General features: G+C 32.4%; 1 pseudogene; it reads right to left on the bottom strand.

Moving 5' to 3' along the window:
- Positions 1-5,068: 5,068 nt before the first annotated feature.
- LOC132600768 (uncharacterized) lies at positions 5,069-9,788 on the bottom strand (annotated as a pseudogene).
- Between the last annotated feature and the right edge of the window lie 4,480 nt (positions 9,789-14,268).

Genomic DNA, 14,268 nt, shown 5'->3' with positions numbered 1-14,268 from the left:
CAGTATTTCCTTTGTTGTCGATTATCTGGATGCATCGAGAAGTCTTGCTTTGGGATAAATTCGACTCGAATCCAGGACCAGAGGCGGACCCAGGATTTTAAGGTGATGGGACCACCATTATCTTAACATACACGGCAATAAAAATTTTAATGACTACTGAGGCATAATACCTTGTCCGATCGATCACTAATAGCGTAGCAGTGGCGAAAATACAAGTATATAGGCGGAAAAAAAATTTATGTTGGAGTGTAGATTTGATCTCGGTTGGTGACCAGTGAGCACTCAAGGGCACTCCTACCAACTAAACTATTTTTGCAATTATGTTTGAGGGATCCTTTTAAAATATATCATAGTTTTTCAAGGTATATTACTACTATATATAAGGGCAAACTTAGGGACTTTTGTAGTCCTCACAAGAATTTCCAAAATTTTTTAAAACTTTTTAATTAATTACTTTTAGATCCTAATCTTATTTATTTAAGTCAAAATTATTATTTTTTTGTTTTTAAGGTCTACTTTTCAAAAGCTATCAAACCTCCTACCTCATTTTTCATGTTCTTTGGTTTTCTGTTTGATGCTCGATATCTGCATTTGAGCCCAATTAATCCAGATAATTCGCACTATATCGTGCCCATTCGGGGGAAGCGCTCCCTCCAAAGATTTTTTTCATATCCATGTTTGAATCCCTAATCCCTAATTAAGAGAGGAGCAGCTCCATCCGTTGCACAAGTTAAATTATGTATTTGTCTTAAAAGTTCATTAACTATGTATAGATTATTTATTTAAAACTAAATAACTTCAGAAAATTAGGATACATAGCTTATAAATGTCAAATTCTGGCTCCGCATTTGATTTGAAGTAAATAATTTCATCAAAATGGAAGTTAAAATATTAAAGGAGTGGAATGAAAGTTTTAAAGGGGTGGAATGAAAGTTTTGCTTTCATATATTGAAAAGATACTTATATGAAATTTAATTATTACTAACGTAATTACCCACTTGTGGGACTACAATGGGTATATGGTTGTTGTTGTTGTACACTTGTATTAACACAAATTATATTTCTTTAATTTAAATATCTACTTTTATATCTTGAGTTTGAGTCCGGGCTTAGCACGGGCCTCACATAACTAGTTTTAACTATATAGAAGCATGGGTTTAGACCCATGCTTCGTCGTCCGTAGTCCATAAAAAAAAGTGTGAACGACATATTAAACACCTACCAAAAAAAAAAAAAATCCACCATCTCCAAACTCACGGAAAAAAAAAAGTGGACACCATATTAACAAAATCAAGCAATATCAAATAAAATAAAATAAAAACTGAATCCCATATTAAAAAAACAAAAAATGTCAAAAAAAAGTGCATCCCATATTAAAAAATCAAATAATATTCATGTAATTTCCAAAGTATCTCATTAAATCAATAATGATGGATTCATTGCCACATGCGTATCAACCCATTAGTGCGAGCAAATGAAATTATTGTACAACAAAAACTATGAATCCCATATTATTGCTTTTCTTCAAAAGGTTAAGTAGTCAAACCATACAATTTTTTTTTTATATTAGTCTGAGATGTAATCTAGATATTGAACTATTGTATTTGTTATTCCGCCATATTATTTATTTGTTATGTTTACTAAAATAAATATACTTAAAATACTTATATTTTAAAATAAGATAGAATTTAATTACTTTTTCATTTTTTCCCTTACTCTAATAAATGTGAAAAGAGATTAATGTCATAAAATAAAAAATAATATTAAATGAAGATCAAATAGTTAATAAGGTAAATTAGTGAAATTCTAATTCTAATTGATGTTTCCTTAAAAACCGTGCAAAAGACAACGTGACAAGTAAAATGAGCTAAACCAAAAATTAAAAAATAGTAGTTCTTCATTTAAATAGAAAATCAAATTTCTACTTTGTTTCATTTTAAACATGTAAAATTAATATAATAATTAGAATTAGAATTATCCAAATCAAAATTTAATAAAAAATAATAAGTATTGTTTAGGCCCAATTTACATACATTAAGAATAGATTATTTTACACCTTTAAATTAATCGAATTAAAATTGAAAGTATCAACTGATGCTTAAATATTGCTATTATTTTATCTCAAAGAGAGAAAAATAGTTTCTTTTTAAACAAGTCTTCTCTTTTAAAAAGTATTAATAAATTTTTGCAGACTTTGTATTCGCAGCAAACACGAATATAATAAAGTTTTAGATACGGAGCACAAACTACAATGTTATAATAATCGTGTTTTGAACATAGTGATAATATATATATATATATATATATATATATATTATTACTATCTAAACACAACTACATACACATAGACACACTATAATCCAAAGTGTTCGGCCCGTGCGCATAAGCCATCTAGTATATATATATATATATAGGTTTTTCTTGAAGTTAGGAGGGGCACGTGACCCCACCCTACATGTTGGGTCCGCCCCTACCTAGGACCTCTAAAAAGATGGAGGGATCTTCATCCCACCACAATTTCTTATTGTCACTGAAATTCCTTAGACTCATGTTAATAATGTCCAAAAAAAGAAAGTCGAAGTAAATAGGAAATAGTGTCCTTACAGTCTAATACTCGGTGCCTAATGATTTGTGACAGTGTGTTTGATGTCACAAATTTTACTATCTGTAATGTAATTGGCACTTCTTAGCTTCCTACTCGTTTTGAGTTTCAAATTGACAGATACGCTCATACAATTTTATGAATATTATAGGCTTAATACCTAGATGGACCTTTAAACTTGGCATGTTTTGTAAGATAGACATATAAACTTATAAGGTGACCAGATAGACACTTAAACTTACTCAAAGTGTATTTTTCAAGTTTTTCAGTTGTTTTGAAAACAAAAACTATATTTTTCAAACACTCACAATTTTCATGGCCAAACAAGCCCTAAATATATCACAAAATATTTTTTTTAAAATGCAAAAATAAGGCAAACGCATATACATGAGACTATAAATGTGCACTTAAACCAATAAATACTCGCTAATCGCAATTTTGCAGCTTTCAATTAACTCGGATTTTTTTTTTACACTTGAATAATTAAAAAACAATAACTTTAACCAATAAAAATCCTTAAAAAAAGAAATTTCAAATTAAGAAATTTCTAAGTTCAGTATTTCAAGTGTAAAAGAAATTTCAAATTAAGAAAACTATAAAGCCGAGAAGAAAATCCTTAAAAAAAAAAGAAATTTCTTAATTTGAAATTTCTTTTTTTAAGGATTTTTATTGGTTAAAGTTATTGTTTTTTAATTATTCAAGTGTAAAAAAAAATCCGAGTTAATTGAAAGCTGCAAAATTGCGATTAGCGAGTATTTATTGGTTTAAGTGCACATTTATAGTCTCATGTATATGCGTTTGCCTTATTTTTGCATTTTTAAAAAAATATTTTGTGATATATTTAGGGCTTGTTTGGCCATGAAAATTGTGAGTGTTTGAAAAATATAATTTTTGTTTTCAAAACAACTGAAAAACTTGAAAAATACACTTTGAGTAAGTTTAAGTGTCTATCTGGTCACCTTATAAGTTTATATGCCTATCTTACAAAACATGCCAAGTTTAAGGATCCATCTGGGTATTAAGCCAATATTATACTACTCCTAAATCCTAATGTTCTGTCCATACATCAATTATTACGAATTTTGAATCATTTCTTAGATTTCCAATTATAAAAAAATAAAAACATAGTATGTTATAATTACTTTCATGTAATTTCCAGATATATAATTTTTTTTATTTTGAAAAAAGAATTGATTAAACCATGACAAGATTCGCACCGAAAAATAATATTTGAAACCCATCATTCCACTTAGGACACTGAAAGTATTACTGATGCACGAAGTATCCCGCGTTCACGCAAAGTCCGAGGAACATCCACACCTCAAAGATTAGATATAGGCAGCCTATTCTGACACAAATATGAATGGCTAATTCCACTGCTCGAACCCGTCATCTATAGGTCACAGGAAGTCAACTTTACGGTTACTCCAAGGTTCCGTTTCGGAAGTAATATTTGTGCATAATTTGAAAGTTTCAACTTTTCTACAACAAGACTATTGTTCGGCATACCTCCAACTTCAAGAGTTGTCTTGCTCTCACATTCAAAAGTTTTGAAACAACATTATGTTTGCATAATTCCAGTTTAAAAGAACTTCAAGTAAAACATGTTGCAGATCTTTATATAATCTTCACCATGTTCGGACTCTTCAAAAATACGGTCACATGTGTGCCAGTTCCTCCAAAAGCTATGAATTTTTGGAGGACCCCACACAGGCGCGGTGACATTTTTGGAGGGTCCAATTCTAGACAAATATAAACTCAGGTAAATAAGGAGCGGCCATTTCAATATCTAATAATCAAATTACAAATACAAGTATGTTAACAATGCAGCCATGACTATCAGCAAAACGATCAGACAGCAACATCAACAACTATGCTTCCTAAACAACATGGAGTCGACTATATAAATCATCACTGACCATGTTTCACCGTAAAACTGTATTCAGACAATGCTACCAGAAAAAAAAGGCGCGTTATTTCATTCACTACAAAATTATCTGATATGTCAAGGGCTTACTTTTACAACATTTTGTCATAATGGCCAAATGAACTAAATTCCTAATCAACAAAAAAATGAACAATTGAAAGTAGGGGTGTTCATGGTTCGGTTTGGGTCGGTTATTGATTAAAACCATAACTAAACCAATTTAGTCGGTTTTTAAATGTCTAAAACCATAACCAAACCAAATAAAATAATAACCACCGGTTTGGTTATCGTCGGTTTGGTTCGGTTTGGTTGGATTTTTCGGTTTATGACTAGCAGTCATGAGACTTATCAATAAAACATTAAAAGGTTGAAAAAGACATGTCTTTTTTTTTTGTTCAAACGATATCTTTTATTTATAGTTTAAGGTGGAACATACATCATAGAAATATTTTCACTATTAGTGATAGTGTCATACTCAAGTTACCCAAAGTTGCTAAACTATTACATATAAAGCTAAAAACTAAGTAGTGGCTGCACCATTTTTGTCATCTTAATATACATACCTGGAAATAAAGTATAGCATAGGAGCTTTTAGTTGTTGTTACAAACATACATATTAATTAAACATAAAAACTACCTAAAATTAAAATGAAAATATATGAAATAAAAAAACTTTGTGTAATGATCCCAAACTTTGGGGCAGTACTTGCATTTTGCCCTCAATTCTCCCATTTTATTAAAAAAACTTTCTGTAATGATCTCAAACTTCATATGTTTTTCTATCACTATCCCCAAGACTAGGGTCTCTACTACAAGGAGTTGTTCTTTTATGCTTTTTAGGACGATTATCCACGGAAGAAGTATTAGGACATTACCATGTGCTTGAGTTGCAGCAAATGCTAATGTTACTGAAGTATCTTCTATAGGAACCTCCAAATCTACAACCTATGTCCTTTTCATATGAAAAATATTAGAAGTTTAGGACCCATTCAAACAAGAAAAAAAGAAAGGTATAAATTCGAAAAAAAAAAAACCTAAAATCAAATGGCTGACAAAGAAAGGCTAAAAATTTAAGTTAAAGACATTAGACTCTAACGTGAGCTTCTGTTAATAGGTTTACACTTAACACTTAAAAAGTTAAAAGACTTAAAAACATGGGCTTGGACATATTCTTAAAAACACGGGCCTTAAACAATCATGTGAAATAAGTAGACCAAAAATCAAATTAATGATTAAAAGGTATAAAATATTTATAATTATTTATGAAAAACTAATATTATATATATAAATAATTATAAAATTTATGTATATAATTTATCAGTTTGGTTCAGTTATTTATTCGGTTATTTTTTAATATAACCATAACCAAACCAAATATTATCGGTTTTTAAAATTTAAAATCAAATCAAACCAAACCAAACCAAATGTCAGTTTTTTTATTCGGTTTGATTAAATTCTCAGTTTGGTTTTGGTTTTAACCAAAACCGTGAACAGCCCTAATTGAAAGAACACCATTTGTACCGGATTGCCATCTGTTCAACAAAACAGCTGCTTGTAGTCCTTGGAGTATCTCTCCATCTACAACCTTTTAAGTATCTGCGATCATCATTAGAGAAAGCATGATTCAACAATCATATGGCATCTCACGACAAATTGATGAACAATTTGAGTGGTATTGTTTAACTGCAAACGGAGTTTTAAGAACGAAAAGACCGACTTTTTGAAACTTATGATCTCAAACAAGTCTTAAAACACTTGTTTGGCTATAAATCATCTCATTAAGGGTAAAATGAAAATTTTAGAGTTAAATTGTTTTTACACATAAAATGTGACATTCTTTTCGGTAGAAACTAAAAAGGAAAGTGCGTCACATAAATTGGACAGAAGGAGTACCTTTTACCTACTTGATGTCAAACTTACCTTGTCAGAGTTTCTCATTATTTTTCCTTTTTTCCTGGATATGGGCAAAATGTTCTCCTGATCTATTTTCTTCATATTATCTAAAACTACACCATTTGATAGCATAGCACTCCATGTGGTGAATTAGACCGTTAATGTCAACATACAACAACAACAACAACAACAGCCCAGTGAAATCCCACATCTTGGGGTCTGGGGAGGGTATAATGTACGCAGACCTTACTCTTACCAAGGTAGGATGGTTGTTTCCGAGAGACCCTCGGCTCAATAGAAGCATAAAAAGGGGGTCAGATAAGGTTAAAAGATTTAAAACGATATTGCAATGAAATAATGCAAGCGACACAGTAAAACAGAATAATCAAGGAATTCAAAGCGATATGGAAATGCAAATCACGAAAGCGGCACAGATAAAATAGAGTAATCAAAGTACAGAAAGTAGCAAATAATAACATAAATCAAAGCACAAGAAATTATAATGCGCTAATGCGCCTACTAATAAGGAAAGATAACGAGACTTATATACTAGCCTTCTACCCTAATGTGGGTCCTCCACACCTTCCTATCTAAGGTCATGTCCTCGGTAAGCTGTAACTGCGTCATGTCCTGTCTAATCACCTCTCCCCAATATTTCTTTGGCCTACCCCTACCTCTTCTGAAACCATCCATGGCTTAATGTCAACATATCAATTCAAATAATGGGACAAGCTACAACTACAAGTCAAAAGGGCAAGGCATATGGTTTAACTGCATTGAAGTAGCACTTCCGACCCCAACCAAAAAACATATATCGATTCAGACAGTGACGGATTCAAAATATAAAAAAGTAAAACAAACGAAAAAGTCAAGGGGATTAAATATCCATAATATATACATAAGATATAACTTTGACCTTGTATATACAATATAATTGAACACCCTTGTGCCCCTGGCTTCAGAGACCGAGATCATCTAAGTTGTCAAATGCACGTGGCCTATTTTACCAGAGCTAAACTTAGTGAAGTAGACTGCCCCTACTTTCTGCCAAAACCAGCAATCGAACAAAAAAAGATAAATGGAACAGAATATTGCAACCGACAAGATTTGAAGACTCACTTTTTGCCCACTGTAGTTGGACATTGTCAGATAAATGATCAACAACAAAATTTACGCCTCAAATCCCAAACAAGTTGAGGTTGGCTATATGAATATTTATTCGAAAATTGTGAATTCACCTAGAAAGATTGTTATTAGGCAAAAAGGGTCCACAGCACTCACCTTTGCATCATCATCCGGACACCAGCTTTATAATGATAAATAAGGTGTTAAGGAGTATGAGAAGAACTCTTAGATACTGCACTGCGTAAATAAGTCCAAGAATCTGCCCTCTGAAGGAATTTCTCTTGACCCCAGAATATTCCTCTCCATCCTCGAGGACTAAGAAACTGGTCTTCATTTAATATAGCAAGAGCATTTGCAATAAGTAGGCAACCCTCGAGAAGTGTCCACAAACCCATATACTGAATCAGGTAATGAAGTCAGTAAAGGCGTAGTTGATGCGTTGATGCACCACAGGTGAATATTCATGCACTACCCTAGTAAAAGCTCGAACGACTCTGAGCAAGAGAGTACCTGTACCGGAATCCGTTCATAAGATTCTAACCTATTCAAAAGTTCACTCTTTTATTTCTTACTACTTTATTAACAAATCATGATAAAAGATTAGCATGTACAAATGTAGAGAGTACAGTACAGACACCCCAGCAGCAGAATGAATCCAGTTATAGGAGGAGAACTAAAAGCTCATCTACTGCTGCTATAATAAACCTACTTATTCAGAAAGGTTTAAGCAGATAACAATCAGTATGTTATTCATTGCATAACAATCTCTGTAATACAATCCCTGCATAATAATCTGTGAACCAAACGGCACCAAACTGTCGTATACAAGATTCTTTTGGAGTCATCCTCTAATAAGTTTTTTTATGCAGAGAGGTATTACAAGGGCAAGATATCACTTTTTTTTAATCAAGATTCTTCTTGGATCACAATATTAAACCGAGAGCAAAACATACCACCTACACCCGTGTCGGATAATCCAAGAAATGGACTTCTTTTGGAGGATCTGACACACAGTTCCCCGCTGCATTTTTGAAGAGTCCGAGCAACAGCATACCACCCTTAGGGGTCGTTTGGTAGGAGGTATTAGAGAAAATAATACTGGTATTAACTTTGGTATTATTTAATACCTTGTTTGATAGTATTTTCAACCTATGCATAACTATTACCTGTATTAGTTATACACCCTATTCAGTACTATACTTATACATAGTAAACCATGGCATGAACAATATCAACACTATTCTTGTACTAATATACAATATTCAGTACTATTCTTATTCTAATAAACCTTATTCATTTAATAAGACAAACCAAATAGTCGATAAAAAATAATGCAACATAACTAATCCCAGCAGTACTAATACACCCAATTCAGTATTATTCTTATACACCTTACCAAACTACCCCGTACACCCTAATTGGATGGTTGTCTACCATGGTTCATTAATGTATTGTTTTTCTATTAGACCATGTTTGTTTCATTGATCTAAAATTATGTTGTGCGGTGTTGTAAACCCGTTGCAATTCTGTGGTTATATAACCATGAAAAAACCCAATTTTTATAACCACGAATTTAGTGATTTTTGCGTGGTTACTTATTTCATTTGCCCACTCCATCACACCCAAACCCACCCATCCAACAACAACCCACCTCTCCACCACCCACCACCACCCACTACCCCTCACCACCCCCTACCCCACCCCACAACCACCCCCCTCCAACACCCCTACTTATTTTTTAAAGTTCCTATTAAATCCTTTACCTTAGTTTTATTAATATATATAAACTAATTTGTAATTAAAGGTTAATGATATTTTAGTAAACTTACATGTTATTATACAGTACCGTACAGTTAAACCAAACAATAAAAATGCTATTAAACCACAACAAACATACAGTCTATCCAAATTCATTAATACAGTACAATACAATACATTACAATACAATACGACCATCCAAACAGAGTGTTAATTTACTAGAAATTGAAGCAATACGTGAGTCCATTCATAAGATGAGGAGCTCATACATCATGATAGAAATTCAAACCAATTTTATGAAACAACTCAAAGACTATATATAATATTGATATATCTGTTAAATAATTACCTAAAATCAGAGAATTTTGGCGATGAGTGCACCACTTTTAGGGCTTTTTTTCTCAGATAACGTATTCGAGGTCGTTTATTTGGTCCAAATGTGCGGTTTTCAAATTCTTTCGGGTCATCCTATACGGTTTTACATAATTTAGGTGAGAAAAAAACTTTAAATAGTCCCTTATCTTTGAGTTTAAATTTAAAGTCATCTTTGTTCTTTTACATAGTTCACTAATCGTCCTTTATGTTTATAACTAGCAAACTATGCCCGTGCGATGCACGGGACCTAACATGATTAATTTTGGTTATTCAATTTAGTTAATATTTATGGTTTGTATATTTTGCAAAGGATACTGCGATTCTCCTTAGTGAGTCTCCATATTTTTTTTTCCTCTTGTTTTTCCCCTTAATTTCTCAATTGTTGTTAAAATTTATCTTATTTTGGTTATGTCCGCCTCTTTTTATATTTAGTAAGTTGACAATTCAAATATCCTACATGTCAAGTTTATAATCACAAGATTCAAAGGATATTTTATTATATTATACACGTTTTTAATTTAGAACCAAGAGATTTGAAAATCTACCTTTATTTCTTAAACTTCGTGTCTAGTCAAATGTAAACACTTAAATTGAGTCAGATGGAGTATATGCCAAATGAAGAAAATGAAAGGACAATTGAGATACTACGGACATGTGAGGACTAAAAAAGTAAACACACAAGAGGTAGTATTAATGTTAAACTTCTGAAATGTACACATGTTAGTCCCGGCTTAGAGTACAATTTCAATTGCTTTTTGTACAATTTATTGTTGATGTGTTCGTCCACCTTGGGCGTTTGTTGTTAAAAAAAATAAATTCTTATTTTGATTATGTCCGCCTCTTTTTATATTTAGTAAGTTGACAATTCAAATATCCTAAATGTCAAGTTCATAATCACAAGATTCAAAGGATATTTTATTATATTATACATATTTTTAATTTAGAACCACAAGATTTGAAAGTCTATCTTTATTTTTTAAACTCCGTGTCTAGTCAAACGTAGACACTTAGTAGGCGTTTGGCCATAGATACCAAAAATAAATTCACTTTTTTTTTTGGAATTTTTGAAGTTGGAGTTGGAGTTGTGTTTGGCCATAGTTTTTGAAATTGTAGTTTTTGGTGAAATGTAGTTGTAAAAAAGTGAAAATTTTTTGAAAAATAAAATTTTTGAGTTTTTGGCATTCCGGAATACAACTTGAAGTTGTATTCGGAATATTTATGGCCAAACGCCCAAAAGTGAGAAAAAAAATCCAGAAAAAAGTGTAATTTTTATGACCAAACGGCACCTTAAATTGAGACAGAGGGAGTATATGTCAAATGAAATGACAATTAAGACACTGTGGACTCGTAGAGACTTAAAAAATAAACATATAGCGGGTAGAATTAATGTTCAACTTCTGAAATGTATACATGTTAGTCCTTGCTTAGAGTATAATTTTAGTTGCTTAGAGTACAATTTCAATTGCTTTTTGTACAACTTATTGTTGATGTGTTCGTCCACCTTGGGCGTTTATATATAATAAAAAACAATATAATACAAAAATAAAAATATATTTTTAGTAATGTGGCCAAGTAATATAGGACGAAGGGAGTACTTCATTTATTAATTCTTAAAGAATGTGAAAAGTCAAGTATAGTAATGTGGCCAAGTAATATGGGACGAAGGGAATACTTTATTTATTAATTCTTAAAGAACATGAAAAGTCAATTAATGTGGCCAAGTAATATGAGATGGAGGGAGTACTTCATTTATTAATTTTTAAAGAACGTGAAAAGTCAAAAGTAAACAAGTAAAAGTGCACGAAGGAAATAAATATGTATCGGAGAATTAAAATTGAAGTGCATACATGTATACATGAGAAGAGAAAAAATATTCAACAAGAACATACAAAGTCAAATTGAACAAGTAAAAGTGCACGGAGGAAATAAATATGTGTTGGAGAATTAAAATTAAAGTGCATACATGTATATACATGAGAAGAGAATAAATATTCAGTATTATGACATATGTCCACGTGAGATTTATTAATTCTGAAAGAACGTGAAAAGCCAAAAGTTAACAAGTAAAAGTGTACGGAGGAAATAAATAAGTGCATATGTCTATACATGATAAGAGAATAAATATTAAGTACTATGACATATGTCCACGTGGAATAAAAAAACTGTTGGTTAAAATATACAAATTATATAACTTTTACTACAAACATTCATTGCGTGTATAATTTATAAAGCTTTTGATATAAGCGGTCACTGCTGTGTCAGTCCCTTCATCACACTTCTATATAATAGAATATTGGTTAGTTCACTAATCGTCCTTTATGTTTATAATATTGGTGCACTTTCGATCCTTTCTCAATTTTTTGACTTTTTTTTTTTTTTTTTAGTTTTTAACGTGGAGAGGTTGATTACCTCATATTTCAAGTGCAACAGTACGCAATTTCTTTTTCAAGACAAAATCCTTGCAATGTCATTCGTCTACAATAAACTGATATATAATTTACAGAAAGGAAACATATTATAAACTTGTTTTCTTTACATGGAATGGAAAAAGACAAGAAGAGAAGAGTAATCGATTGGCATTTATGTGTTCTTTCGGATGAGAAGAATTCAAAGTTACTCATGATCGGAGGAGCACTAATTTATAATTTTTGTTAAGATTAGGGCTACAAGTAGCTCGTTTACTATGTCAATTTATGTACACTGTCCTGCTCCGGTCCGAAATGGTAGAATCGATCTTATCTTGTTACATTATCTTTAATTATTCGTTCTTCATGTATTGAAATTTGAAACTTGTCTTTCATAATACTTGCGAGAGTTCTGTACTATTTTTTTTGACACAATAAATATCTGGAAAATGCAGACAAATTTTCAAAAAGCGAGTACGTTCTTGATTTAGCTATGATAATGTTTAGACTAAACAAACAAGGAACATTCTTCTTCTCGCTATCTCTCACGTAGGATTATTGTTTCTACTCTGACAACAAGACGGGCGAATGAACTAAACTATGGATATATACAACCAACACTGAAAAATAGATGGTAATTTGGATGACGACAGAAAATGCATCAATACTACAAACATGAACAACTATTAGTGCTCCATATGAAAGAATAAGAATAACTTTGAGTCCCATCCCAAGGAAAAAGGAACTATTTTGGTCCTTTTCTTTAATTTTGATACTTCCTCGTCCTCGTAAAACTACACAGTAGTGTTATTAATTAGCCAAAATTGATAAAAATTTATCCGCACTCAAAATTTACACCAAGCCAATAGTACATGGTAGGTATTTGCACGTAGACTTTTAGCACTTAGGGGTTGGTTGGTAGTTGATTAGAGTTATCCATGTGTTATTAATGTAGGAATTAGTTATGTAGGGTCCAATTATTCATGTACTAACTAATTATACGTTTATTAGTTATTTCATCAATTATCATGCATAAAATGAGGGAAGCGCGGCTGAGATGGTTCGGGCATGTAAAGAGGAGATGTACGAATGCCCCAATGCGGAGGTGTGAGAGGTTGGCTTTGGATGGTTTCAGGAGGAGTAGAGGTAGGCCGAAGAAGTATTGGGGAGAGGTGATTAGACAGGACATGGCACAGTTTCAGCTCACTGAGGACATGGCCTTAGATAGGAGGGTATGACAGACACAGATTAGGATATAAGGATAGTAGATTGTTGAGCGTTGTCACGCTTCACCTGTACATACTTGCAGTTGTAGTACTATTCTGGAAGTCTCTTGCTCTTAGATTTATGTTATTATCCGTGTTTTAGGTACTTCGATTATTGTATGATTTTAGGGTAGTTATGATATTGTCCTTTTTTTACAGATTGCTTTGTCATGCCTTATATTGTATTTTGCCATACTTCTTTACTTTTGTCTTTTTTTTTCTCTGTCGTAACGGTTTCTTTTATACATTATGCTTTGTTATGCTTTTTATTTTATTTTATTTTGTGATGACTCCTTTACTATTTGTTAATTCTTATCTAACTTTCTTTGAAATGTCTTTTCTTGAGTCGAGGGTCTATCGGAAACAACCTCTATAATGACTCGTTTGGCCGTTACCGTGATTTTCTCGAGTTTCGCATCCCAAGACGTCTTTTGATTAGTGTTGCGTAATCACGCTGAGAAATTGTCCTATTAAATTGATCCAGAACCATGTTGGAAAGGTTTAAAAATTGTAACCACTGGGGCCCAGTTAGGCTCTATAGCAGCTAGAAGACAGCCATGGTGCTATCACCACAACTGCTTTCCAAACTGCCATAGAGGTATGTCGCTTTGTGTTAAGTACCGTCACAGTAGCCTCTTGATCCGCCATGGCGTGGCTGCTGTGGTGGTCATGCATCCCGCTACAACGGATATCGCAGATTCCTCCTAGTATTTAAATCCCATTTCGGGATTTGACCCCATTTTTTCTAAAACTCTAAATCTTAGCCGCCACCTGGGGAAATTGGAAGGCAAATCTCATGGCTTCATGGAATAGGTAACCTCTCTCATTTGCTTCATCTCCCTTCCACTCTATGTGTTCCATTTCATTAAGAGTTCATCTTCCAAGCCAATAAGTGGAGGTTCTCCACTTTTCAAGTCT

Source organism: Lycium barbarum, chromosome 6 (genome assembly GCF_019175385.1).
Source record: "Lycium barbarum isolate Lr01 chromosome 6, ASM1917538v2, whole genome shotgun sequence".
Lineage (NCBI taxonomy): Eukaryota > Viridiplantae > Streptophyta > Magnoliopsida > Solanales > Solanaceae > Lycium > Lycium barbarum.
The sequence above is the reverse complement of the archived record's forward strand: the minus strand, read 5'-3'. Positions and strand labels throughout refer to the sequence as shown.